This window comes from Phyllobates terribilis, unplaced genomic scaffold, assembly GCF_046119375.1.
Source record: "Phyllobates terribilis strain yellow unplaced genomic scaffold, ASM4611937v1 Scaffold_11__3_contigs__length_659146591, whole genome shotgun sequence".
In the NCBI taxonomy this organism is placed as follows: Eukaryota; Metazoa; Chordata; class Amphibia; order Anura; family Dendrobatidae; genus Phyllobates; species Phyllobates terribilis.
The window spans coordinates 178,758,657-178,785,653 of record NW_027362771.1 but is presented as its reverse complement, the minus strand read 5'-3'; the positions used below and the strand labels follow the sequence as shown (position 1 = coordinate 178,785,653).

The window sequence follows — 26,997 nt, the reverse complement described above, 5'->3', positions numbered from 1 at the left end:
TTGTGAAAATAAAAAAATTGGGTCTAAAGTAACATTTTTGTGAAAAAAAGTTAAATGTTCATTGTTTGCTTCCACATTCCAAAAATTCCCATGAAACACCTGATGGGTTAATAAACTTCTTGAATGTGGTTTTGAGCACCTTGAGGGGAGCAGTTTTTAGAATGGTGTCACTTTTGGGTATTTTCTGTCATAAAGGCCCCTCAAAGTCACTTCAAATAAGATGTGGTCCCTAAAAAAATGTTTTTGTAAATTTTGTTGGAAAAATGAGAAATCGCTGGTCAACTTTTGACCCTTATAGCTTCCTAACAAAAAAAAATTTTGGTTCCCAAACTGTGCTGATGTAAAGTAGACATGTGGGAAATGTTATTTTTTAACTATTTTGTGTGACATATCTCTCTGACTTAAGGGCATGAAAATTCAAAGTTTGAAAATTGCAAAATTTTCAAAATTTTCGCCAAATTTCCAATTTTTTCACAAATAAACGCAAGTGATATCGAAGAAATTTTACCACTATCATGAAGTACAATATGTCACAAAAAAACAATCTCAGAATCAAGGGAATCTGTTGAAGCGTTCCAGGGTAATTACTTCATAAACTGGCAGTGGTCAGAATTGAAAAAATTGGCCCGGTCACGAAGGAAAAAACAGGCTCTGGCGCGAAGTGGTTAACATCGCCGAGCCGGAAGCGATGCATTAGCCCCGCCCATCGGTGATTGCGGGTTACCGATGCATGGGCATGACAACCTGGGGTCTGCAACAGACCCCTGTGGTTGTCAGGTCTCGCTAGCTATGAGCGCCACCTAGTGGTCGGCGCTCATAGCACATGAGCATTTCTGCTTCACAGAGGCTATCTGCTCATCGCCTCTATGTAGCAGAGGTGATCGGACAACTGCTGCTTCTAGTCTCCTATGGAGACTATTGAAGCATGCAGAAAGTGGAAAAAAATGTTTTTTAAAATATGAAAAAAAAATATATATATATATAAAGTTTAAATCACCCCCCTTTCGCCACATTCAAAATAAAATAATTAAAAAAAAAAAACACATACACATATTTGGTATCGCCGCGTTCATAATCGCTCGATCTATCAATATAAAAGAATAATTAATCCGATCGGTAAATGGCGAAACGAGAAAAAAATTCTAAACTCCAGAATTATGTTTTTTTGGTCATCGCAACATTGAAATAAAATGCAATAACGGGTGATCAAAACTTCACATCTGCCCCAAAATAGTATCAATAAAAATGTCATCTTGACACGCAAAAAATAAGCCCTCACTTGGCCCCTGATATCGAAAAATGGAGACGCTATGGGGCTTGGAAAATGGGCCCTTTTTTAATTTTTTTTTTAGCAAACTTTGGATTCTTTTTTCACCACTTAAATAAAAGAGAACCTATACATGTTTGGTGTCTACAAACTTGTAATGATCTGGAGAATAATAATGGCAGATCAGTTTTAGCATTCAGTGAACATGGTAAAAAAAAAAAAAACAACAACATAGGAATTGCTTTTTTTTTGCAATTTCACCTCACTTGGAATTCTTTTCCTGTTTTCCAGTACACGATATGGTAAAACCAGTGATGGCGTTTAAAAGTACAACTTATCCCGCAAAAAATAAGCCCTCACATGGCCATATTGAAAATAAAAAGGCTATGGCTCTGGAAAGAAGGGGAGCAAAAAATGAAAATGCAAAAAAGGAAAAATGCTCTGGTCATTAAGGGGTTAAATAATTGTAAGTATAAACAGAGTAAGGAGATGCTGGCCTCGCCCCCCAGAGTCCGGAGAGGAGGAACAACAGAAGAACTGAACACCAGCAGTGAAGACAAGTAACGCCTGAACTGCAGAAGTCAATGCAGACAATGCGAGTGAAAGACAGGGCATAGCCCTGGCCTCCCAGAATAATAGGACAGCTCCCCCTAATCGGGATGGCTCCCCCTAATCAGGACATTCTTGATGAATCCGGAACGTTTAAGAGCTATGGATGAGTTACAGTTCAAAAAATATAAGATGTTCTGCAATACCTTGCAGCGTCCACTACATATTAAATGGAGCTGTGCAAATGGGGGTGCCTGGTGTCAGACCTCTACTGATCTGATATTGACATCTTGTGACCCGATAGCCCCAGTAAACCTTCATTCTTTTCAAAACTATAATAACTGTCAAAATAAATGATAATATAACTGTAAATAATTGTTAATAATAGGCAATAATTGGGACACACCAAATGAATTCAGATTTTTCATTCCTACAAAAGTATTGAGACCTACACATTACACCTGCAGGAGCTTTTATTCCAAGAAAACAGCTTCCATTATTTTTGGAAGGCTTTCTAGATATTTTGGAGTTTGTGAGATTTTTTGATAGAGGAACATTTATGACAGAAGACATTTCATGAATTGACTTGTCACAATAGTGGCATCCTATTTCAGTACCACACTCAAATTCAGTGAGCTCTTTAGAATGAGGCATAGTTTCACAAATGGCAGACTGTATGGCGAGGGGCTCAATTTTATACACGTGACTTATGACAGTGGAGCTAAATGACAAAACCGGGATCCAATGATTAAGAGGTATGTCTCAATACTTTTATCGATATAGCGTATTTGTGAAGACACAACACACTAATATCTATCTATCTTGGGTTCATTTGCATGGAAAATTAAATTTGTTAACTTCACTGTGTTTGGTTTGTGTGAAAATTCCTGAATCCTGTAAAGATTGGAAAATTTCAATATTTTATCTGTAAAGTTTTGATACTTCGATGACTCTGGAATTAACGACATGAAATATATGGCAGTTTATTACATAATTTGTTTACTAGGAATAAATATAATATTTGGAGGACATTTACAATACTAAGTTTCTTAAGTAAGGAGCAATGGATAGTGTTTGCAAATGTCTACGATTACAGGAGGGTTCCTTTAAAAGTAGGTTCAGCCTTCTGTGAAATGTGATGCTGAGAGGCAGACCCTTTTCCCATCAGCAAAAAAAGCAAATCAGTAAATGTATGAAGGTTCTGCAGACACAGGCAGCTGAATCTTCTGTGGACTTTACAGAACAAGGTGGGTGCTCTCCATGAATTCAGTGCAGATTGTGGTTATGATTTCCTAGCACTATAATTTATAGGGAAAGCTCATTACTATAGATACATTTAAAGTAATCCTTCTTGGTTTAATTTAATTTTTTTCTGCACAAGAGGAAATATATGCACTCACAGAGAAGGCTAAGCATATTTTCTGTGTTCTTATTTTTAGCTCTTTTTATAGTGACTTGTAGTTCTGCAGCAAGACCTTGGTGACACGGATGTGATCGTAAAATCTGGATTAATGCTTTATGTTTCCAATTTCAAGGTCTTTTTGTGTACACTGCAATGCACTTGTTGAACCTAGACATGTATGCAGAGGAATAGCATACAGGATTGTTGGAGTAACCACAGGAGCTGGGGGTTTGGGCACTATAGTTACACAGGCTGTAATAATTCATATTCCACTGGCATCTTTATGGTCAGTCATCATTATATTTTACATGTGACCCAGATTATATGTCCTGGATGCAACTTTCTACTGCAAGCAGCCATGGCGCTGAGGATTAGAGTATGCCCTAGAAATTAGGCAGCCCTTACTGCTGACACTTTTGCCCTAGTTGATACTATGATCACCAGGGATACTTTGCTGCCACACTGTTATATTACATCTAGGAATATCACATATGGTACCATCCAATAGAGTTGGTGTCCTGACAATCTCCAACTATTAATTTAATGCAGATGGATTTTATTTGTTCACTTAAATATTTTATATATTTGCTTTATTTATTTATTTTTTTAAATACGTTAAAGGAAATATAACACACATAGAGATATTGAAGATCTGAACATTGAACATTTTCACTTCATCATCATCATAGTTACAAAATAGGTTTACCTGCTGTCAAATTGTGATTTACAGTCCACGCACACTTTTAATATCATGAGATAACTCACCAAATAGCGCAGCCATATTAGTCAGTAAACACATCAGTTGTTTATTACTGAGATGGAAGTAAAACATACTTTTGGGGCATTTATTTAGAATGTTCTCTTAGTGTTTTTACCATAAGAAGTTGTATTCCTGTATTTGCTCATAGCAGCACTTTCTAATACAAATAGCACTATTGAGAACTTATAGGGGTTGTCCACTACTTGGACAACCCCTTCTCAATCATTATGTTCCTCCCAGTAAAATACTAACATATATACTCGCCTCTGGTGGCAGCGCTGTTCCAGGGGGCAGTCACAGCTCACACTTACTCTGGAAGACAATCATGTCTGTAGGAGAGGAAGGTGATGCTAGCAGTGATTGGCTGCAGGGAGAGCCAGTACCAACACCACTGGAACAACCATGGCAGTGGTGTTATTATTTTACTGGGGGGAAACATAGGGATTCAGAAGGGGTTGTCTGAGTAGTGGACAACCCCTTTAAGCCCACTATTGAACAATTGTAAGCTCCTATGCTCTATGTTGTGGAAATTCTGCCATAAATTGATAATAGTAGGATCTATATTTTCCACCTAAGAAGTTTTAGTAGAAGCCCCCATAAATCGTAAATCTAAAATCAACATTGCATAGTGATACTAATCTCCAAATGATAATTCCCTCCATACACAACAGCACTGGAGCAGTGTTCATTCATGGTTCTGTGGATGTAGCCTTGCATGCCATTTAGAGATGTGGAATAATCTCAATGGAATGAACGTATGTGTGGACTAGCATCTGTTCCATGAAATGACATAGAAATGCTGATATACAATTCTATTAGACTGCTCAAGACAAGTCAGAATCATGGGATATGCAGATAACATTTTTTCAACAAACACGCAAGAAAAATATCACAATGCGGAATATTAACACAACAAAAGCCACCAAACCTGTATAGTTAAATTAGTTGGGTGTCGAATTACAGTGTTCTGCATCAGAAAATCTTGACAAATTGTGGTATGTTTGTCATTTTAAGAAATGCTACATATGCACATGGTCTATTAACTATTTAAAATGAAAATGTTTTCATATCTGAAGAGTAATAGAACCTAGAAAACTTAAAGTAGTTTACCCCTTCCAGAAAAGCTTTATAGGGATAAAATAAACTGCTCTTTACTCAACATCCCCTGGTCCAGTTTCTGTCGCTGCTCCCGATGTCCGGTATTGGCTGCAGCTCTGACATCACCTCAAAGGTGCGGCAGCCAATCAGTGAGTTCAGCATCTCTAAAGGGGGCTTTCTGTCTGCACAGGCAGAGCCACTGAACTCAGTGACCAGCTGCGGTGTTGTGGACGTAACCGGGTTCAGCGCCAGAGACTCATTGCTGGACCCAGAGACAATGAGTAAAGCTGTGTGACCACTATGCGTTTTTTAAGCTTTTCCGCAGCGGCAATTCCGCCGCAGAAACGCTTAAAAACGCATGTTAGAAGGCCTGCCATGTTCCCCAATGATAATCCGCATGTGCTGTGCACATGCTGCGGAAATTTCCGCTGCGGATTATCATTGCGGAAAAAAACGCAGCACTACCAATTATTTTGCGTATTCTCGGCGCTTAATATCCGCATGACTACATGTGCACATGCGGATATTAATTGATTCAATGTGCGGATGGTACCCAGGTCTGGAGTAGAGGAGACTCTCATCCAGACCCGAGTACCATAGTACCTGTAAAAAAAAAAGAATTTAAAATAAAAAAATACATTATTCTCACCTTCTGATGGCCCACGGTCTCCTTAGTGATGCGTCCTGGCTCCCCAGCAGCTCGCGATGGTCTAAAAGGACCTTCCATGACGTCATTTAGTCATGTGACATGACTGTCACATGACTAAATGACGTCATGGAAGGTCCTTTTACACCACCGCGAGACACCGGGGAGACCGGACGCATCGGATAACAAGACCGGGGGCCATCGGAAGGTGAGTATTATGTATTTTTTTTTTTTTTTACAATTTTTATTCTTTTTTTTAACTAACTTGGTCACACTGTATAAAATCCATGCCAGTTGCATGGATTTATATAGTGTGAACAAGTTGTCAAGCACTTTCCAAGTGATACTAAAATTGCTTGGAAAAGTGCTTGTCAACCCGCATGCGAAATCGCATGTGCAAAACGCGTGACAAACGCTTGTCCCTGGCTGAAAAAACGCATGTACAATCCGCATGCATTTTTTCTGCCAGGGAGATGCACAAACGCTCAGGAAAAATCCGGAGCATTTCTGCATCATGGGCACATAGCCTAAAGAGCATTTTTTTCATTTAAAGAAACTGTAGTAGGGGATGATGATTTTCTGAATAGGGACAACCTCTTTAAGTATAAATTTGCCTAAAGCTATGGTATGGTACACTGTTTATATTATATTTTTCAGTAATTGTAAATTACTAATGATGATTTGTAATTATGATTCATCAACCAATCACCAGTCAATAAAATCAAGTAACTATTCATTTCTTGGGAGACATTATAACCATCTGGCAACAGAGCTGTTTAAAGTTCAAATGGGAAAGGTATATTACCAAAGTCTGGAATATGTGCTTTATCCAATGCTCGACAGATGATATCATTAGTGGTAATCCCTTTTCCAACAGAAGTGTATGGAGACTTTTAGAAAACAGCCACATTTTAAAGAAGTTGTCCACTACTTTATATGAACCCCCCCAATGTATCCCCCCGGGGCCTAGAAGTGTTTTTGTAAATACTTTGCAGTACCTTTTCTGCCTCTGAGCGGCGCTATCGCTGGCCACTCAGAGGCATCACGTGACCCGTCACTGATGTCACGTCAAGTGAGGCGTGACATCAGTGACGCGCTCCCCGCGGTGGATGCTGGGCTGTGTGCGGGGTTACCCCGTGTGTCACACTCAGCATCCACCGCGCATTTTCCCAGTGAATGAGGAGAGGGAGAGCGCGCTGTGGATGCTGGGTGTGACGTGCTGGGTAACCGCGCCCACAACCCAGCAGCCACCGGTGGAACGCGGAAGAGGGACCCCCAGCCAGGGGTCATGTGCTGCCTGTGAGCGGCCAGTGATAGCGCCACTCACAGGCAGAAAAGGCACCACAAGGTATTTAGAGAAACACTTATGGGCCCTGGGGGAATACATTGGGGGATCATATAAAGTAGAGGACAACCCCTTTAATGTTGTATAACTGGTGACAGGTTTTATTTGTGTAAACATTTTGTGTGCTGCTTATCTTTTAATTACAAAGTAATGGAAATGTGTGCATCCATGTTTTTCTTCATTCTACAGCCTTGAATACTAGCTGTTCTTATCACAATTACGCTCTCAGTCTAGCGGATATGCTATTTTTTTATAAAAGAAAAAGGTACTTGCATATATTCATCAGTGTATGCACTCACTTTAATTAGTCTCACACAGTCCTGAAAAATATGCTAAATATACTGATTGTTTTAACTTCTTTTTGGTATAAGAAAAGACAAAAAGGATCTTGAATTTACAAACATGCAAATATATGCCTATGCACTTAACGCATAGAATGAAGAAATATATGGAGCATCAGTAAAATGTCACATGGGTAGCATCCGCATGCAATCCGTGTTTTTCACGTCTTGCACTGGCCTTTTTTTTATCCTTGGTACTATTTTGCACAACACACTGCCCTTGAAAAAACATGGACATGTGAATAGCACCATAGATTATAATGGGTACATCTTATATCCGTGAACAACACAGATAGAACACGCATTTGCAACACCGACATCTGAATGAAGTGTAACAGATATATGTCGGAACACAATTTTTTTTTTCATTGTAATTTAACATAGGCTAGCATGCTGTTTAATACAAATGAGAAACAATGGCAGGACTAGGCCATTGTTAAATTGGTTGTCTCATGATGACTATACTTCACAATTTGGAAAAAAAATCAATGTAAGCGGTTGTTGTTTTTTTCTTGACAGTGCTGCTCATGCATACTCAAAGTGGCTGTGATACTTTCTTATCACCTGTTTTAAAGAGGCGTATCCTCTTAAAGTTTGATAAACCATGTGTCTCTCTCCCTTGTTACTCCATAAAAAAACCCTAGCATCCCTGACTGTCACACTAAACCACGTGTGGCCTATAATACAGATAAATGTTATTTTCAGCCGCTGATATTTATTTTTTTAGCCTTAAGGAAAATACAGCCATAGCTGACAATGTGTATTTTGAAATAGTTCAGCTAAACACCCTCAGGCTTCATGTGACTTCTGGCATACACATTGTGATATGTCAATCATAGTAGTCTTGTTAACTACTTACTATTATACTAATCCAGCCAATAAACTTCTGTTGCTGGCTAGTCATGCAGTATGGTTCCACTTTTATAATAGGATGTGTACGGATGTACTAATTATATGTTTTACGTTACAAAGAATGTCTATTATACTTCACACAGCTCATACTGCTTGGATAAATGACAGACAACATAGAATTGAGTCAGTGTCAGTGTTTTATTGGGCTGAGCTCCCACAGTCCACATTAATGTTTTCATCCAAGGGGCAGCATTAATGTCCACAGTGGGACAGCCTCACCTTGCCTCCTAACCTAGAGCAGCTCAGAAGGGCTTGGAATGTTGTTTGTAGAACTCAAGAATGGAGGAGGAGCGGTGCACATCTCCACCGTCCTGTCTTGCAAAAAAAAAAAATTGTACCAAATGCTGAACATAGGTGTAAACATTTATGGATACATTAAACATACGTAATATTTGTATACAAAGGTATACTTCTTTAATTGCTATACAAAATATTTACAGTATTTGTAAATTACTGTTACACTAAGACTTTGAAGAGACATCTAATAGAAAATCAGTTATCGATCATGCTACCTTTACATTCTGTTTGTAGTAATAGTGTCCTTTTATGTGGTTCTGTATCAAATACACTAAGTTAAGCACTCGGTGCTTGGTACATCGGCAACTGATGATATATCACTGTAAAGGTAAACTCAATTAAGTCATAGGGCGGGGGATATAAACATAGTTACCAGAGATGAGTGAGCACTGCTCATTACTCAAGGTGCTTGGACACACTCGTTATTTTGCAGAGCATCGGGGGTATTGGAGCTCAATGCTCAAGTCCCTGTTTGCAGCAGTTAGACAGTCAATCATCATGCGGGGATTGCCTGCTATACACAGTAATGCAGTAGCTATATTGGCTACTCACATTACTGTGATTGGCCAGCCACATCACATCATCAGGTCTATCTAAAACCCGGGGACTTGGATCTTGGCGCACTGACCCCTGAAATCAGGATAAAATGAATATTCACTGCTTCCCCCTCCCATCTCTTGGTGCCGTGAGATGGGAGGGGGAAGCAGTGAATATTAAGCATATTTACATCTGCTTAACTGGCAGATGAGTTATTTAAAATCAAATAAACACACAAAAGTCATTTTTTTTAGAAAAAACTCCCCGACAATTCCCCTCATTTACTTATTTATCAGAAAGTAAAGGTTCCGAGCAGGTCAAACGTAGTCCGTGGCACCATAATCACCGCTCCGAGATCCGCAGCATATGAAGCCTCATTCACAGAACGAAGCTTGATATGTTGTAGCAGCTGCTGTCAGTTCTCATGCTGAGGGTAGTGCGAGAGTCGGCTGCTGTGACGAGCGGTAACATCAGGAAGGTTACCGCCAGTCGCAGACACTGTGTGACAGTGTGGGAAACAGTGTCTGTAACCAGCAGTAACCATACTGACATCACCACCGGACACAGACACTGCTGGTTATCGCAAAGCGCTGCGAGATCCGACAGTGTGTGCTGATGTGACAGACTATTAAGCCCCGTTTTCTGAACGTGGCTCCATATGCTGGAATTTTGGATAGGGTTTGTCGTGGGACATCAATGTGTATTACAGCGGATCCATTGGACTATGACGGATCGGCGTGGGATGTTTTTGAGGAAATAAATTGGTGAAAGGGGGTGTCTGGATTTTTTTTGTTAAAATAAAGGACTTTTTTGTGTATGTGAAATAAGGGGTTAATAGGCACCAGTCTCCAGAATATTGTGGCTGGCTGGTAGGCTTAGCTGTAACAGGAATTTCCCGGTGGTGCAAAAGGGCCTCACAGCTTCCGGGAGACCTGGTGGCTGTGAGCTCCGGTAGAGTTCACATCCATTGGGTCTTCCAGCAGCTGTGAGGCCTGGAAACTTTAAGGGAGCCTTTGCAGAAGACTTTAAAGGGGTATTCCCATCTCCAAGATCCTATCCCAATATATGGTAGGTGTAATAATATTAGCAAATACCTCCAATTAGAAATGTAGCATAGTTTTTCTGATTCACTATTTCTCTTTCCTCATGTGCAGGCATTGCAGGACCTTGGTATTCATGGTAACAATCACTGATATAGTGACTGTTAGTCAGCTAGGTGCTAGTAGTCATAAGCATGGATACCTAAGGTCGTTCAATGCCTGCACATGAGGAAAGAGACATAGCAAATCAGACAATTATACTATATTTCTAATTGGAGGAATTTGCTAATATTATTATTAATACACCTACTACATATTGGGATAGGATTTTGAAGATGGGAATACCAATTTAAGGTTACTGGAGTTCCCAGCTGCTGGGACACTTGGAAGCTATGAACTAAGATTACTAGAGTTCACAGTCTCCAGGTGTTCCTGTCAGGCAAGGAGTGTGAAAGATTAAGTGCAACACAAAAGGAATGGGGATAGGGAGCCCAGACTCTAGGGAAAGGGGGACCTCCTAGGCTGATCTGATGTCACCCTGTCTCCACTAACGTTCCTATATAGGTTCGTCACCAATCACCGCATGTGAAATTAAACCCTGTATTTCCATAGCACTTGACCCTGGATAGGGAAGGGGGGATGAACACTAGTCAATCCCCACTAGCGACTAAAGACAACAAGGGAGACAAACATAGGGGAAAGTAGCTTAGTTTTAGCCGACTTCAAAGAGATAACTCCAAGCGTCCTCCTAGCACCACAGAGGAAGATAGCAGTCTGAGAGCTCAAAGCATTCACAAGGAAACATGTGAGTATCACTGGCACCTTTGTGCTGCAAAGTGAAACTATTTAAACACCCAGGCCAGGGTGTCAATTAGCAGGAAGGAGGTAGCCGCTGGGTCCTAAAGTGAAACAGCTAAAAAGGTGTCTGTAATGCCAAACGAAAAGATCTTCTCCAACCAACTGCAGGGCAACTGTCTGTCACATCTGACACACCTGTGACAGTTCCAGCAGCTAGGAACTACAGTAACCTTAAAGTATCCCTTAAAGGCTCCCTTAAGGTTACCGGGCCTGACAGTCACTGGGTCATGCAAAACGCAGTCCGGCAATCTGCGTGATGCGGCGGAATCGCTGTAGTACGTTAGACTGCTGGACTGACAAGGTGGTAGCACAATCCGGCCCAGGCGGTTGTGAACTAATGTAGCCTCACTGACGTCATTGAGGTTACATCAGTTCATAGCCGGCCGGTTTCGCAGAGCAATGTGCCAGGCAATGGTGGCTGCAAAAGCCTATAGAGTGTCGTTACCGCGCTCCATATGCTTCAGACGAAGTGGGACATTGTGGGATCATTGGACTACTTCGGAAATGCATGGGATTTGTTTTTTTTTTTAATAAATGGGAGAACGAGGGCATTTGTCGGGTAGTGTGTGTTTTTTTCCTTTTTCTTATTGGCTTAGTAATTGTGGTGTCTGACAGACACCTTTCCATTATTAACTCTAGGGGTTGATGCCAGATGTGCTTTTTTGACAAATAACAGCTGTCATCAACCCCAAATCCCATTACCCTGATTGCCACTGCATTAGGGCAATCAGGAAGAGCTTAGACAGGGCGGCAGAATTGGCACATCTAAAGTGATGTGCCAGTTCTGGGGCGGCTGCGGGCTGTTTATTTTTAGGCTGGAAAGGGGCAAATAACCATGGACCTTACCAGCCTGATAATATCAGCCTGCAGCTTTCTGCTTTGCCTTAGCTGGTTATCAAAAATAGGGGGGAACCCAAGTCATTTTTTTTTTATTTATTAATTTATAGCTAAAACCGACAGGGAAATATGGTGAGAGGTGGCCTTTTTTTCTTGTTTTCATTATTTTGCCTTATATACAAGTCATTATACAGGAAAGAATGTTTCCTAACATTTTTTCCTGTAAAATCCATTTTGTCTTCAGTTTTGTATGCGTTATTTCAGTCCGTAAAAGTGGTGTAATACTCTGACAACATTGTTCCCAGCAACGATCTGGGAGTCAGAGATATGTCCAGGGTTCTTCCCCATGCTGTTCCCATTCCATTTCAGTGGCATTTCCATCCATTTCAGCGATTTTCCTGCACTCCCAGACCTTCTGGTAGGGTCTGCCAGAAAAATTTACGGTCGTTTAAAATTTAAAAAAAAAATCTTGGCCTGGTACAGGTGTCCTAACTTTTTTGTTCTAAAAATTGAGTATTGTCATCGATACAGCTTAAGCTGCTTTGTGTGAAATTACGGTGGTGTGAAATTTAAAAAAAAACGCTTGGCCTGCTACAGATGACCACATTTTTTTCCCAAAAATTTACTATTGTCATCCATACCGTTTAACCTGCTTTATGTGAAATTATGGTGGTTTGAAATTAAAAAAAAAAAACGCTTGGCCTGCTACAGGTGGCCACATTTTTTGTTCCAAAAATTAACTATTGTCATCCATACAGCTTAACCTGCTTGGTGTGAAATTACGGTGGTTTGAAAGTTTAAAAAAAACTTGGCCTGCTACAGGTGAACACTTTTTTTTTTTTTTTAATTTAGTTTCATTTAATCAAGGAAACTTGGTTTCTAGAGACCTAGCAATTAGACTTCCTGTCCCACTTTGGAGGGAGACACGGAATACCGCTTCTGAAGCCACGCCAGTGCAAACAGGTGGTCGGTTGGATAGCAGATAATGCTTCCAGCATGCTTGCCAGCACCACCCAGTCTTCCACATAGAATCATAGAATCATAGAATGGTAGAGTTGGAAGGGACCTCCTGGGTCATCTGGTCCAACCCCCTGCTCAAAGCAGGATTTACTAAATCATCTCAGACAGATGTTTGTCCAGCCTCTGTTTGAAGACGTCCATTGAAGGGGAACTCACCACCTCTCGTGGCAGCCTGTTCCACTCATTAATCACCCTAACTGTCAAAAAGTTTTTTCTAATATCTAATCTGTGTCTCCTCCCATTTAGTTTCATCCCATTGCTTCTAGTCTTTCCTTGTGCAAATGAGAATAAAGATGATCCTTCTACAATGTGACAGCCCTTGACATATTTGTAGACAGCTATTAAGTCTCCTCTCAGTCTTCTTTTTTGCAAGCTAAACATTCCCAAATCCTGCAACCGTTCCTCATAGGACATGGTTTGCAGACCAGTCACCATTCTGGTCGCTCTTCTCTGAACTTGCTCCAGTTTGTCTATGTCTTTTTTAAAATATGGTGCCCAAAACTGTACACAGTATTCCAGATGAGGTCTGACCAAAGAGGAGTAAAGACCGATAATGACTTCACGTGATCTAGACTGTATGCTTCTGTTAATACATCCCAGAATTGTATTTGCCTTTTTTGCTGCTGCATCACACTGTTGACTCATGTTCAGTCTATGATCTATTAGTATACCTAAGTCTTTTTCACATGTACTGTTGCTTAGCTCTATTCCACCCATTCTGTATATGCTTTTTTCATTTTTATTGCCCAGATGTAGTACTTTGCATTTTTCCCTGTTAAAAACCATTCTGTTGGTTGCTGCCCACTGCTCCAGTTTATTTAGGTCTTTTTGAATCCTCTCTCTCTCTTCTCTAGTATTAGCTATCCCTCCTAGCTTTGTGTCATCAGCAAATTTAATCAGTTTACCCTCAATTCCTTCACCTAAATCATTGATAAAGATGTTGAACAATACAGGTCCCAGGACGGAGCCCTGTGGTACCCCACTTGAGACATTCATCCAGCTGGATGTGAAGCCATTTACAACCACCCTTTGAGTCCGATCACTAAGCCAGTTATGAATCCACCTAACAGTTGCCTGGTCCATTGCATACTTGGTCATTTTTTCAATAAGGATGGTGTGAGATACTTTGTCAAATGCTTTGCTGAAGTCAAGATATACTATATCTACAGCATTTCCCTGATCCACCCAGTCAGTGATTCTGTCATAGAAGGAAATTAAGTTAGTCTGACATGACTTGTTAGTTACAAACCCATGCTGACTCTGGTTAATCACTTCATTCTTATCCATGTACTTACATACATGTTGTTTAATAATTTGTTCAAAGATCTTTCCTGGTATAGAAGTCAGACTCACCGGCCTATAGTTCCCTGGGTCCACCTTCTTCCCCTTTTTGAAGATAGGAACAACATTTGCTCTTCTCCAGTCTTCTGGGACTTCTCCTGTTCTCCAAGAATTTTCAATGATTATGGAGAGTGGTTCTAAAATTTCTTCTACGATCTCCTTCAGTACTCTGGGGTGTAATTCATCTGGACCTGGAGACTTGAACTCATTTATGTTAGCTAAATATTCCCTCACAATCTTTCTGTTTACAGATAACTTGGATTCCTCTATTCCTTTAAAAGGACAGTGAAGATCAGTTGATGTTACATTTTCTTTCTGAGAGAAAACAGATGCAAAATAGGAATTAAAAAGTTCGGCCTTCTCAACATCCTCTCTTACCATTTCTCCATTTTCATCCTGTAAAAATCCTATAGCATCTTTGACTTTTCTTTTACTTTTGACATACCCCCAAAATCCCTTTTTATTGCTTTTGACATCTCTTGCAAGCCTTAATTCATTGTCAGCTTTAGCTAACCTGATACGTGCCCTGCAGGATCTGCAGACTGCATTATAATCTTCTTAGATATGCCTCCCTCTTTCCATTTAATAAACATTTCTTTCTTTCTTTTTAGCATGTGTTTAAGTTCTGTGTTCATCCATCCTGGTTTCCTTAAATGCTTCCCATTCTTCCTACTTTTCGGGATTGTTAACGATTGTGCTTTGAGAATCTCATTTTTAAAAACTTCCCATCCTTCCTGGACATTTTTGTCCTTAAGGACATCCAGCCATTGGATCCCTCCTATTCTCTTTCTGAGTCTCTTAAAATCTGCCTTTCTAAAATCTAACCTTGAAATTTGAGTCTTCACATGTCTTCCTCCTCTAGTTATCCAAAATTCTATAATAGCATGATCGCTGCCTCCTAGGGTCCCAGCCACCTTTACCTCCTCAACCATTTCCTCCCTGTTTATAAGGATTAGATCCAAAGTAGCAGATCCCCTTGTTTTCTCCCCTACCTTTTGGAAGATAAAGTTGTCAGCAAGAGAGGATAAGAATTTGCTTGACCTGTTAGTTTTACTTGAGAGAGATTCCCAACAAATGTCTGGATAGTTGAAATCTCCCATGACCACTACGTCATATTTTTTGGAGAACTTGGTCATTTGATACATAAAGAGTTCATCCATATCTTCAGCTTGCCCAGGTGGCCTGTAGTAAATGCCTACAATGGTGTCCTTTCCGTTGTTCTCTCCTTGTATTCTTACCCAAACAGTTTCCACAGAACTCCCAGTCTCTGAAGCTTCAATCTCTGTGCAGATATACGCTTTTCTAACATACAATGCAACACCTCCTCCTCGTTTATCAAGTCTGTTTCTTGCAAATAAGTTGTATCCTTTCAGCCTTTTATTCCAATCATGTGTATCGTCCCACCAAGTTTCAGTGATTCCAATGACATCATATTCCTTTTCCTGCATTAGTAGTTCCAATTCTCCTTGTTTGTTGCCCATGCTTTGTGCATTTGTATAAAAACATTTTAGTTTGTGATTGGTTTCTCTTCCTCCCATATTTTTATTATTTAAATTGTTTTGTCTTTGTTCTTCCTTTCCACTTCCAGTAGCAGAGATCTCAATAGTATTTGTCAGCTGTATGGCTTTTTCTGGCCTTTTGCTTCCCTTCCCACATGGTTCTAGTTTAAAGCTCTTCTGATGAGTGTAGCAAGGCGACACTGCCTGGTGAGGCAGGCCAGAGAAAGGATTAAAGGGGGTCCTGTGCCATGCTCCTGAACTGCTTGGAAGTTGACCGAGCCCCACACCTGGTGAACGCAGCACGGCTCGGGCGGTCACTGCTGACAGAAGTGACCCGGAACAAATGAACTGTGAGTAAAGACCCTGGACTGTAACTTGTTGTCTGTGTGCTCCTTCGCGCCTCCAGCACTACCGGTACTGGGACTCTCACCACCATCACTCCCACCATCCACTACACCGCCCTGGGGCCGCACTCTTCCCGTGGGGAGTCACACCATCCCAGCTGCATTCATCATCAGCCCCAGCGGACTGCCTTGCAGCGGCGGTTCCTAATAACCGCAATCCACGGGTGGCGTAGTCGGACATTATCTGAAGCACGTAGCAGACTACCATTGGTCTGACCACCCTGAGCCGTGGGACCGGGCCGCCACTACTACCCTCAACGTCTCCCTATCGCCCGGATCTGCGTGCCCCACGGCCCAGGGGGCGAGTCACTTCCATTCAGCACTTTTTGTATCCATTTCAACATTTTCACTGACCCCCAGACCTCCTTGTAGGGTCTGCCAGAAAAATGCTCGGATTTCCCATTAACTCCCATTATACTCATTACTTAAAACGAGCATCCGAGCATTAGGAACTGCTTGGTTCGAAGTAACGAGCATCCAAGCATTTTAGTGCTCGCTCACCTCTAGAAGTGGACAGTGTCAAAGTAACCAAGTGATGCCCACTGTGCCATTGGCCCACATGAGTCTTAGAAGCAGGAGAATTAACTCATTGGTCACAGTCCTCAACTAAATCAGTTACTGCAAATAACCCTGTACTATTAGGAATAGGGTTGAGCGAACCCGAACCAGAAAGTTCGGGGTTCATACCGGACACCTGTGTCCGGTGCCAAACCCCAAACCTGGACTTTTTAATGTACGTCCGGTTTCCTGTTTGGGTTTGCCAGTCTAATAAAGCTTGTTGCAAGGCTGTAGTGCAGTCAATCAATAAGCTTTTAGACTGTGGGCAATTCCAGAGCCATCACAGCTATGCTAAGTATTGGCATGGCTGTGATTGGCCGGACAGCATGTGACCCGACCTGTATAAAGGCCGGATCACGAGTGCCGCTGCCATTATGCTCTTGTTAGTGTAGTGATAGGACACAGCTGGAGTGATGGAGAGATTATGACTGTGACGCGCCCCCTGGGCCTGTGCTGCTGCTGCTGTGCAGGGGGAATACCCCGAGCCGGATCGCTGGGGGTTGTAGTTCTCCGTGGCGGTGACCCGGTCCGTGCCCAGGGTGGTCAAACCAGTGGCAGTCTATTTGTATTGGAATAAGTGTCCGACTACGCCACCCGTGGATTGCGGTCAGTGGGGACCGCCGCTGCGCTGCCGACCGCTGAGGCTGATGTTGGTTGCGCAGCCGAGTATGGGATAACTCCCCACGGGAGGAGTATTGCCTCAGAGCAGCTAATGTGAGAGATGATGGGAGTGATGGTGTGAGTGTCCCAGTACTAATGGTGCTGGTGCGGCAAGGAATCACAGAGACGTGTGGTGCAGTTCAGGGTCTTTACTGATGGTACAAGGCAGACCCTCCCGGGAGTACTGGCTAGTATAAGGGGCCTGGTCAGTCTGCGAGCAAGCAGGAGTTCCCCTGGCCAGGTGGAGTTGTAGGCCTCCCCGTTTATCTGCACTCTTCCTGGCTACCTTGCTGTCAGCGGTTACAAGTAGCCCACGTCCCTGAGTATACCGTGTGGTGCTCACCCGTATGGCTGGTGACTTGGGGCCTTCTGTTAGCCTCCGCTCCTGGATGGCGGCGCTGGTCCCTTCTCTGTGACTGAGCCTCCGGGCTTCTATGGCCAGAGGACCTGGAATCCCCTGCCGGCTGGTTTCTGCTGCTGGGTGTATATCAGTCCCCACAGCCTCGGACTCCTGTGTCCGGCCTTAGTATCTTCGTCCAGGGCGAACTCTGCTCAGCTCCAGCCCCTGGACTTCTGCTACTGCTCCTACAGAGCTCCTGTTCTTGCTTTCCCTGTGTCTGGAACCGTCTGCAGCTCCACTCTGACTCCATCTCTGACTGCTCTAATCCCGCCCCAGACCCAGTTTATAAGGGCAGATTCCTCCCCTCCCAGGTCTGGGTGGGCCGTGTTGCATGTTTAGGGCTCCTGACCAGAGAAACCTCCCACTTGCTCTCAGACATAATATCTCTATTACTGTGGCAACCAGACCCCTGGGGTGTCACATTCCCCCCTAGTAAATTTTAGTACTCCGGGACTAAACACATTTTTTTTTTTAAAGAAACATAAATACAAGGTATAACAATAACAAGACAACATATTTACAAGAAGCTTTAGTCTGTAGAGGTCACGGCGTTTCCGTGACCGGGTGTCCATATCACCCAAGGTGAAGTTTATGAAACAAAGGGGGTGTCCATGTCACCCAACAAGGCGAAGTCTTGGCACAGAATAGGGGACCTGTCCAAAACAAACCCCTTGCGTTGTCCTTGGGCGTGGCTGCAAGGGTAGACTAACTACTTTGGGCCGCAAGGAGGCCACGCCAGACAGGTTTTCTCTTCCGCGGCCGTCTTCGCAAGAGGCACCAAGGTGCAACTATCTACAAAACTGTTCCGGTTATCCAGTGTCCATAACCTGTTAGTCCAAATAAATCTGCAGGGTAACTGAGAAACATAATTAGTAACAGGCAACAAACATAAACCATAAACATTTTTCAATAAACAGTCAACTTTACAGTGCATTGGTTTAGATTCTCCAGCGAGCGGGCATCTGACTTCTAGTGACTCTAGTGGACCTACGGAGCTCACTAACTGGTTCTGCACTACAGGGTGTAGGAGGTGTTATGGGCAAGCTGGGCAGCTTTCTGCGCACTCTTTGGCTCACTAGGGGCACGGCAGGCTCACTACTAGCAGAGGGTTGATCCTCCTGTACTGCTGGTGTGGACTCTTCTGCCTCTTGGGCCGGCTGCTCTTCCAGCTCTACCGGTTCCTCTGTAGGCACTTGCGGGGCTGGCTGGAGAAAGGTGAGGACGGGTTCCACGACAGCGCCGTTTACTTGTGTCCAAGACCGGGGGAATTCTCCGAGTACGGTACTGATCATTTCTTCCCTTTCCTCTGCGGGTTGAGGGTTTTCTTGATCTTCTTCAGGGCTTTGCAGCTGCTCGGGACACGTCTTCAGGTGGTCTCTGGAGACAATGGCTGTGGTTTCTCCTCCATCCTTACTGATTATGCAGATTTTTGGGTTCTCATGGCTTGATGGCAGTACGGTGTACGGGTCCTTCTCCCACTGGTCGTCCAACTTGTGGAGCCGCCTCTTCCTCTTCAAGACCTGCTCTCCAGGTACCAGGGGAACAGCGGGAGCATACTGGTTATAAGCCTTCTCTTGCCTTTCTCTAGCTTGAGACAGACTTCGCTCGACGCTCTCCTGTGCTTTCCGATACTGCTGCTGCCGTTCTGTATCCCAGTCTGCCTCTGGCGAGGTGTCCTCAGGCGTCAGGACTCCCATATCCAGGTCAATAGGCAGCTTACCAGGTCTTGCTCTCATTAGGTAAGCCGGGGTACAGTTGGTGGAACCTACAGGGATGTGGTTATACAGGTCCACCAGATCGGGCAGTTTCTCAGGCCACAGACTGCGTTCTTCCAGGGGCAATGTTTTTAGCAGATCTATCACCACCTGGTTCATCTTCTCGCAGAGCCCATTGGTTTGAGGGTGATAGGGCGTTGTTCTTATCTTCTTGCAGCCATACAGGTTGCAGAACTCCTGGAAGACCTCCGCTTCAAAGGCTGGTCCTTGTTCTGTCAGCACTTGGTCCGGGTACCCGTGTGGACGGCAGAAGTGCTGCTGGAAGGCTCTAGCTGCTGTTTGAGCCGTTAAGTCCTTGACCGGGACCACCACCAGGAACCGGGAGTAATGATCTACGATTGTGAGGGCGTAGACATACCCAGATCTGCTTGGAGCCAGTTTCACATGGTCCAGGGCTACCAGTTCCAGTGGCTGTCTGGTGATGATGGGCTGCAGGGGAGTCTTCTGGCTGGCACGGTCTTTTCTTCTCAGGTGGCACGGGCCACAGTCTCTGCACCACCTCTCGATGGCTCCTCTCATGCCTACCCAGTAGAACCGTTCACGCAACAAGAACTCCAGCTTCTTCCATCCGAAATGCCCTGCTCCGTTGTTGTATGCCTCCAGAACCATAGCCGCGTCTCGTCTTGGGACCACTACCTGCCAGGTCAACTCATGCGTTCGAGAGTTAACCATTCTCTGGCACAGCTTCTCCCTGTAGAGGAACAGCTTACTTTTCTCCTTCCACAGTTGCTTGGTCTCCTCCGGAGCATCTGGGTCAAGACGGGCATCGGCCTGGGTCAGCATTTCCTTCACCAAATGGACTGCGGGATCACTGTCTTGCGTCTCCGCCCAGTTGTAGTGGGGCAAGGGATTGAACGTCACGGAGCGCCTGTCCTTCACGTGGTGGGAATACAGGGTAATCCCATGACGGTGGAACGCAGGGAGCTCAACTTCTTCCAGATCTTCTGGATCTTCCCCTACGTCCGGTAAGTTCGGCATTCTAGACAGGGCATCCGCGTTGGCATTTGAGCGTCCTGCCCGGTATTTGATGGTGAATTCAAAGTTGGACAGGCGGGCCATCCATCTCTGTTCCAGGGCACCGAGCCTTGCAGTGTCCAGGTGTGTCAACGGGTTGTTATCCGTGTACACGGTGAATTTGGAGGAGGCAAGGTAATGCTTGAAACGTTCGGTCACTGCCCACACTACTGCCAGGAACTCCAGCTTGAATGAGCTATAATTCTCAGGGTTCCTCTCCGTGGGCCGTAGCTTTCAGCTGGCGTAAGCGATTACCCGTTCTTTCCCTTGCTGGATCTGGGACAGTACGGCTCCTAGCCCGATGTTGCTTGCGTCCGTGTGGAGGATAAAGGGCTGGCTGTAGTCTGGATATGCCAGGATTTCATCCCCCGTGAGGGCCATCATCAGCTGGCAAAAGGACTCCTCTTCCAGCTTTTCCCACCTGAAGGGCGGCTTCTGGTTTTTGGCTTTCCGAGATTGACCTATCAGGAGGTCCTGCATAGGAGCTGCCATTTTGGTGAAACCAGGAATGAATCTTCGGTAGTAGCCTACCAACCCGAGGAACTGCCGCACTTCCTTTATGCTGGAGGGTCTTGGCCAGTCCTTAATCACGGTGATCTTATCAGGGTCAGGAGCCACTCCGCCAGCACTCACCACGTGTCCCAGGTATTGCACCTTTGTTTTCAGGAGGTGACACTTGGAGGGTTTCACCTTTAGGCCGTAGTTTGCCAGAGCCTCGAACACTTCTGCCAGGTGTTTCAGGTGGTCCTCGTAGGTCTTGGAATAGACGATGACATCGTCCAGGTATAACAGGACCGTCTCGAAGTTCCGGTGTCCCAGACAGCATTCCATCAACCGTTGGAAGGTTCCTGGTGCGTTGCAGAGCCCGAACGGCATGCAGTTAAATTCACTGAGACCCATCGGGGTGGTGAATGCGGTCTTCTCTCGGTCCGCCTCTGCTACAGGAACCTGCCAGTACCCGCTAGTGAGATCCAAAGTAGAGAAGAAGTTAGCAGATTTTAATGCAGCTAAGGACTCTTCTATCCTTGGTAACGGGTACGCATCTTTGTGTGTGATACGGTTGACCTTCCTGTAGTCTACACACATTCTCATGGTGTTGTCTTTCTTTTTCACTAAGACTAGTGGAGCTGCCCAGGGGCTACAGCTGTCCCTGATTACCCCAGCCTCCTTCATGTCTCTAAGCATCCCCTTGGCGTGTTGGTAGTGTGCCGGGGGTACGGGTCGGTATCTCTCCTTTATGGGAGGATGGTCTCCCGTGGGGATGTGGTGTTCTACCCCCTTTACTCGCCCGAAGTCTAGCGGGTGTTTGCTAAACACTCTCTCGTACTCTCGAACCACCCGATAGACTCCCTGTTTCTGGTGTGAGGGAGTGGAGTCAGTACCCAAATGCAGTTGCTGACACCAGTCCTCCATTGGTTTCTTAGAGCCGTTACCTTCCTCTGGTTGAGATGGAGGCAAGGGTTCCACGGCCTGTACAGAATTCTGGTTTATGGTGAAAAATTTGTCTAGCGTGGCATACCGGGGCAGGTGTACTTCTCTCTCCCCGATATTTATGATGCGAACGGGCACCCTCCCATGGCGTACATCGACCACCCCCCGTGCTGTCAAAATGGTGGGCCTACTGTCTGAGTAGACGGGTTCTACCATTGCTTGGTAGTCTCTACCTCTTAAACCAATAGCTGCCCGGCACCAAATCATCATCTCACTTTTTGGGGGCATGGCAATAGGGAACGGGTCACACATTCTCACGCTACCTATCTCACCACCAGATAGTTCCACCTGTTGCCGCTTCATCAGTGCCCGGATCTCTTTTTGGAGCACACGCTGCTGGCCGGAACTGGCGTTCTTGGCAACCTGCTGTAAAATGAGAATCACCTCTGCAAGACAATTTTCAATCACATTAGTTCCCAAGGTTATTCTAGGGTGACTCTCATGATGGTCTATGTCCACTATTATCAGTCCTTGTGCCGCCAGTTCGACTTTACCGATCTTAATGGTCACCTCTTTGAATCCCACCTGCGGCACGGGCTGACCATTGCTGGCGATGATACTCAGGTCGTCATCTGGGTAGCGGGTTATGTCCGAGTCATTCCAGTACTGCTTGAAGAGCACGTACGGGATGGTGGTGACCTGTGACCCGGTGTCTAGTAGGGCACTCATAGGAATGCCATCCAGTACCACAGGCAAGATTGGACGTCCCCCTACGTATTTATCACGCCATTTTGATGGGCCTGATGGTCTTATGCCTGGGGGTTGGCCCTCTACCCCAGGTTGTGCCCGTTTAAATGACAGTACCTTGCCACATGTCCGGGTTGATTGCAGCGGCGGCAGATGGGTCGTCCGTCCTCGTTGTATCTGTCGCTGGGTCTTCCTCTGGCCGGTGGGGTCCTCCTCAGTCGGCGCCACGGGACGTCCTCCGGTCCGGATGCCAGCTGGATCTTTCCTGGAGAAGAGACCTGTAAAGACTGCACAGTTCTGGTTAGCGCGGCAACGCTCTTAGTCAGCTCTTGGACCTGATGGTGCAGGTCTGTAGCCGGGTCACTGTTTAAAGCCTGCGCATCAGCTCCCACAGGCCCTGCAGACAAGGGCGCCGTCTCCTGGTGGTAAGTGATAGCAGGGCGCCTGTGGGTCACAGCGCCACCTGGTGCCGGTTCTCGGAGCACCCGGATGGCTCTGTCCTTGAACTGTGCAAAGTCCAGGTCAGGGTCCTGTAAGGCCATTGCCCGCAACTGGGTTCGGTGGGCATTGCACAGTAGACCCTCAATAAATTGTTCAGTCAACAGCTTATCTTCATTTCCCACGCTGTCAGGGTCTGCCTGCTTAATGGCTCTCAGGGCCTCTTGTAGGTTTAGAGCATAGTCTCTTATACTCTCATGTGCCCGTTGTTTGCACCCATAAAATCTTAGTTTTATTTCGGCTGAGGTGCGGGTGTCAAATGTGTCTTTCAGCCGGGTTAGTATGTCTCTGACAGTCCTCTTCTTCCCAGGTGGCCAGGACTTTACCTCCCTTTGGGCTGCCCCGATTAATTGGGCCACCAGGATGCTCACTTTTTGCTCTTCTGTGAGGGGGTACACCTGGAAGAGGCTATCCAGTCTTTCTCTAAAGTCATTTAGGGTATGTGACTCCCCTGAGTACTGGGGTAGCCAGGTTGCCCCCGGGATATAGGGCATGGTGAATGGCATGACTGCTGCAGCGGTTGCGCTGGCGGTGGCTGTGGCAGTGGAGCTCCCCTCGGTGTCCGGCATCCTCCTCCCCCCTAGTGGACCGTGGCCTATCTTGCGATGCTCTTCTTCCGTAGGCCGCGGCTCCGCAGTCGATCGTCGGGGTTGAGGACCTGGCGTCGCGCTCCGATGACGTCAGCGTCGCTCTTCCTCCCTTCCAGGACCTTGCGCAGCGTCAGAGCGTGGGGCGGAGCTTCGGATCTCGCGCGCTTTCGGCGTCCACGCCCCTCTTCTTCCCGTGCGGCGTCCCGAAGATGGCGTCCGAAGGCGGGAAGCAGCTGCGGATGGCGGGAAGAACGCAGAAGACGGCGGGAAACGGTCCAAGATGGCGTCTGATGGCGGGAATCGGCTCCGGACGGCGGGAAATTTCACCACAGGTAAGTATAAAAGTCTCTTTTTCAGGCACGCAGTACCCGGTGGTTGCGGGCACGAAATCCTGCCGACTACGCCAAAGTTGACGCGCCCCCTGGGCCTGTGCTGCTGCTGCTGTGCAGGGGGAATACCCGGAGCCGGATCGCTGGGGGTTGTAGTTCTCCGTGGCGGTGACCCGGTCCGTGCCCAGGGTGGTCAAACCAGTGGCAGTCTATTTGTATTGGAATAAGTGTCCGACTACGCCACCCGTGGATTGCGGTCAGTGGGGACCGCCGCTGCGCTGCCGACCGCTGAGGCTGATGTTGGTTGCGCAGCCGAGTATGGGATAACTCCCCACGGGAGGAGTATTGCCTCAGGGCAGCTAATGTGAGAGATGATGGGAGTGATGGTGTGAGCGTCCCAGTACTAATGGTGCTGGTGCGGCAAGGAATCACAGAGACGTGTGGTGCAGTTCAGGGTCTTTACTGATGGTACAAGGCAGACCCTCCCGGGAGTACTGGCTAGTATAAGGGGCCTGGTCAGTCTGCGAGCAAGCAGGAGTTCCCCTGGCCAGGTGGAGTTGTAGGCCTCCCCGTTTATCTGCACTCTTCCTGGCTACCTTGCTGTCAGCGGTTACAAGTAGCCCACGTCCCTGAGTATACCGTGTGGTGCTCACCCGTATGGCTGGTGACTTGGGGCCTTCTGTTAGCCTCCGCTCCTGGATGGCGGCGCTGGTCCCTTCTCTGTGACTGAGCCTCCGGGCTTCTATGGCCAGAGGACCTGGAATCCCCTGCCGGCTGGTTTCTGCTGCTGGGTGTATATCAGTCCCCACAGCCTCGGACTCCTGTGTCCGGCCTTAGTATCTTCGTCCAGGGCGAACTCTGCTCAGCCCCAGCCCCTGGACTTCTGCTACTGCTCCTACAGAGCTCCTGTTCTTGCTTTCCCTGTGTCTGGAACCGTCTGCAGCTCCACTCTGACTCCGTCTCTGACTGCTCTAATCCCACCCCAGACCCAGTTTATAAGGGCAGATTCCTCCCCTCCCAGGTCTGGGTGGGCCGTGTTGCATGTTTAGGGCTCCTGACCAGAGAAACCTCCCACTTGCTCTCAGACATAATATCTCTATTACTGTGGCAACCAGACCCCTGGGGTGTCACAACTGCGTACTTTGCAAACATGCTTTGCATACTCTGCAACCCCTAAATTGGCTATTTCTGTGGTAAAAGCTGCTGTGTGTACTCTGCAAACCCATCTGTGAGAGTACTGTGCTAAAATCCACTGTGTGTACTCTACACCCTCCACCTGTGGGAGTACTCTCCTTAAAGCCACTGTTTGTACTCTGCAAATCCGTTTGTGAAAGTACTGTGCTAAAAGCCTGTGTGTGTACTCTGCCCCCTCCACCTGTGGGAGTACTGTGCCTTTAAGCTGCTGTGTGAACTTTGCACCATCCGCCTGTGGGAGTACTGTGTATTAAGCTGCTGTGTGTACTCTGCACTCTCCACCGGTGGGAGAATTGCCCTTTAAGCCACTGTGCGTACTCTGAAAACCTGTCTGTGAAAGTACTGTGCTAAAAGCCACTGTGTGTACTCTGCCCCCTCCACCTGTGGGAGTACTGTGCCTTTAAGCTGCTGTGTGAACTTTGCACCATCCGCCTGTGGGAGTAATGTCCTTTAAGCCACTGTGTGTACTCTGCAAACCTGTCTGTGAGAGTACTGTGCCAAAAGTCACAGTGTTTTCTTTGCCCCTTCCGCCTGTGGGAGTACTGTGCTTTTAAGCAGCTGTATGTGTACACTGCACCCTCCGCCTGTGGGACTACTGCCCTTTAAGCCACTGTGTGTACCCTGAAAACCTGTCTGTGAGAATATTGTCCTTTAAGCTGCTGTGTGTTTTCTAGTAGTCTGAGATCTAAATAATTGGAATCAGCCGTCTCATTGCCATTAGTAGGCCAAATAAATAATTATTCAGGACCGGTGTGTGTTTTCTACTAGTTTTGCTAGTAAATATAGCAGCCTCGTAGCCATTTCTAGTCCTCAAAAATACATTTTCTGGACTTTTGTATAGTTTTTATTAGTCTGAGAAATAAATAATTGGCATCAGCCATCTCATTTCCATTTACAGGCCAAAGAAATAATTTTTCAGAACCGCTGTGTGCTTTCTATGTTTTCTAGCAGTGTTCCAAATAAATGAATCTACTCTTTCGCCATCTCTTTGCAAGTAGTGTTTAGAAAATCAACTTTCAAAAATGAGGAGAGCATCAAATAAGGGACGTGGCCATGGCTGTGGCCGTGGTGGTGTAGCTGCTGCTGATGGTGGAGGTGTAGCTTATTCAGGGAGAGGAAGTGTTTGTTCTATACCTGCTACGTGCCCAAATACAACACCTTCCTCTTGTGCACACAGGCAACAGTATGTTATGCGTCCTTTCATAGGCCCTAATACCACTGCATGAACGGTGAGGCCACATGATGTTGAAAAGGTGTTAGATTGGATGGCTGAGAGTGGCTCCACTTCCTTCACATTATCTTCCACCCGGTCCACTGCAGAAAGTGCACAGTTGGTACCTGAGGACCATACCAAGCAGTCTGAGTCCCAAGTCATGTTATGTTCTGCTACCAGAGCTAAGGAAAGAGAGGAGATCTGTCCCTACTATAGGACTCAGCTGAATCCCTACGATGTAACAGGGAACCTGATCCTGCGATCAGACGTGCTAAAGTCCTAAGCTAGTCTGTACGAAGACCTATAGATGTGGGGGAGGAATCCCTACAAGTACTAAGGACTGGGAGGTATTTGGGACACCTCCTAACAGAAATAGTAGCAGACAGACGAACAAACAAAATATAAAGAACATAGAGGTCCGTAGACCAAGCAAAC

The 26,997-nt window shown here is 45.6% G+C and overlaps 1 protein-coding gene across 3 annotated transcripts in view; it reads left to right on the top strand.

Moving 5' to 3' along the window:
- The first annotated feature begins 2,936 nt into the window (after positions 1–2,936).
- Positions 2,937–26,997, top strand: part of SLC38A4 (solute carrier family 38 member 4) — a 254,523-nt gene continuing 230,462 nt past the window's right edge. The window contains exon 1 of one of the 3 annotated variants that reach the window (XM_073651849.1): positions 2,937–3,063. The gene's annotated coding sequence lies outside the window, so the exon portion shown is untranslated. The remainder of the gene's footprint in view (positions 3,064–26,997) is intronic. The other 2 variants (XM_073651848.1, XM_073651850.1) reach the window with 2 other exon arrangements.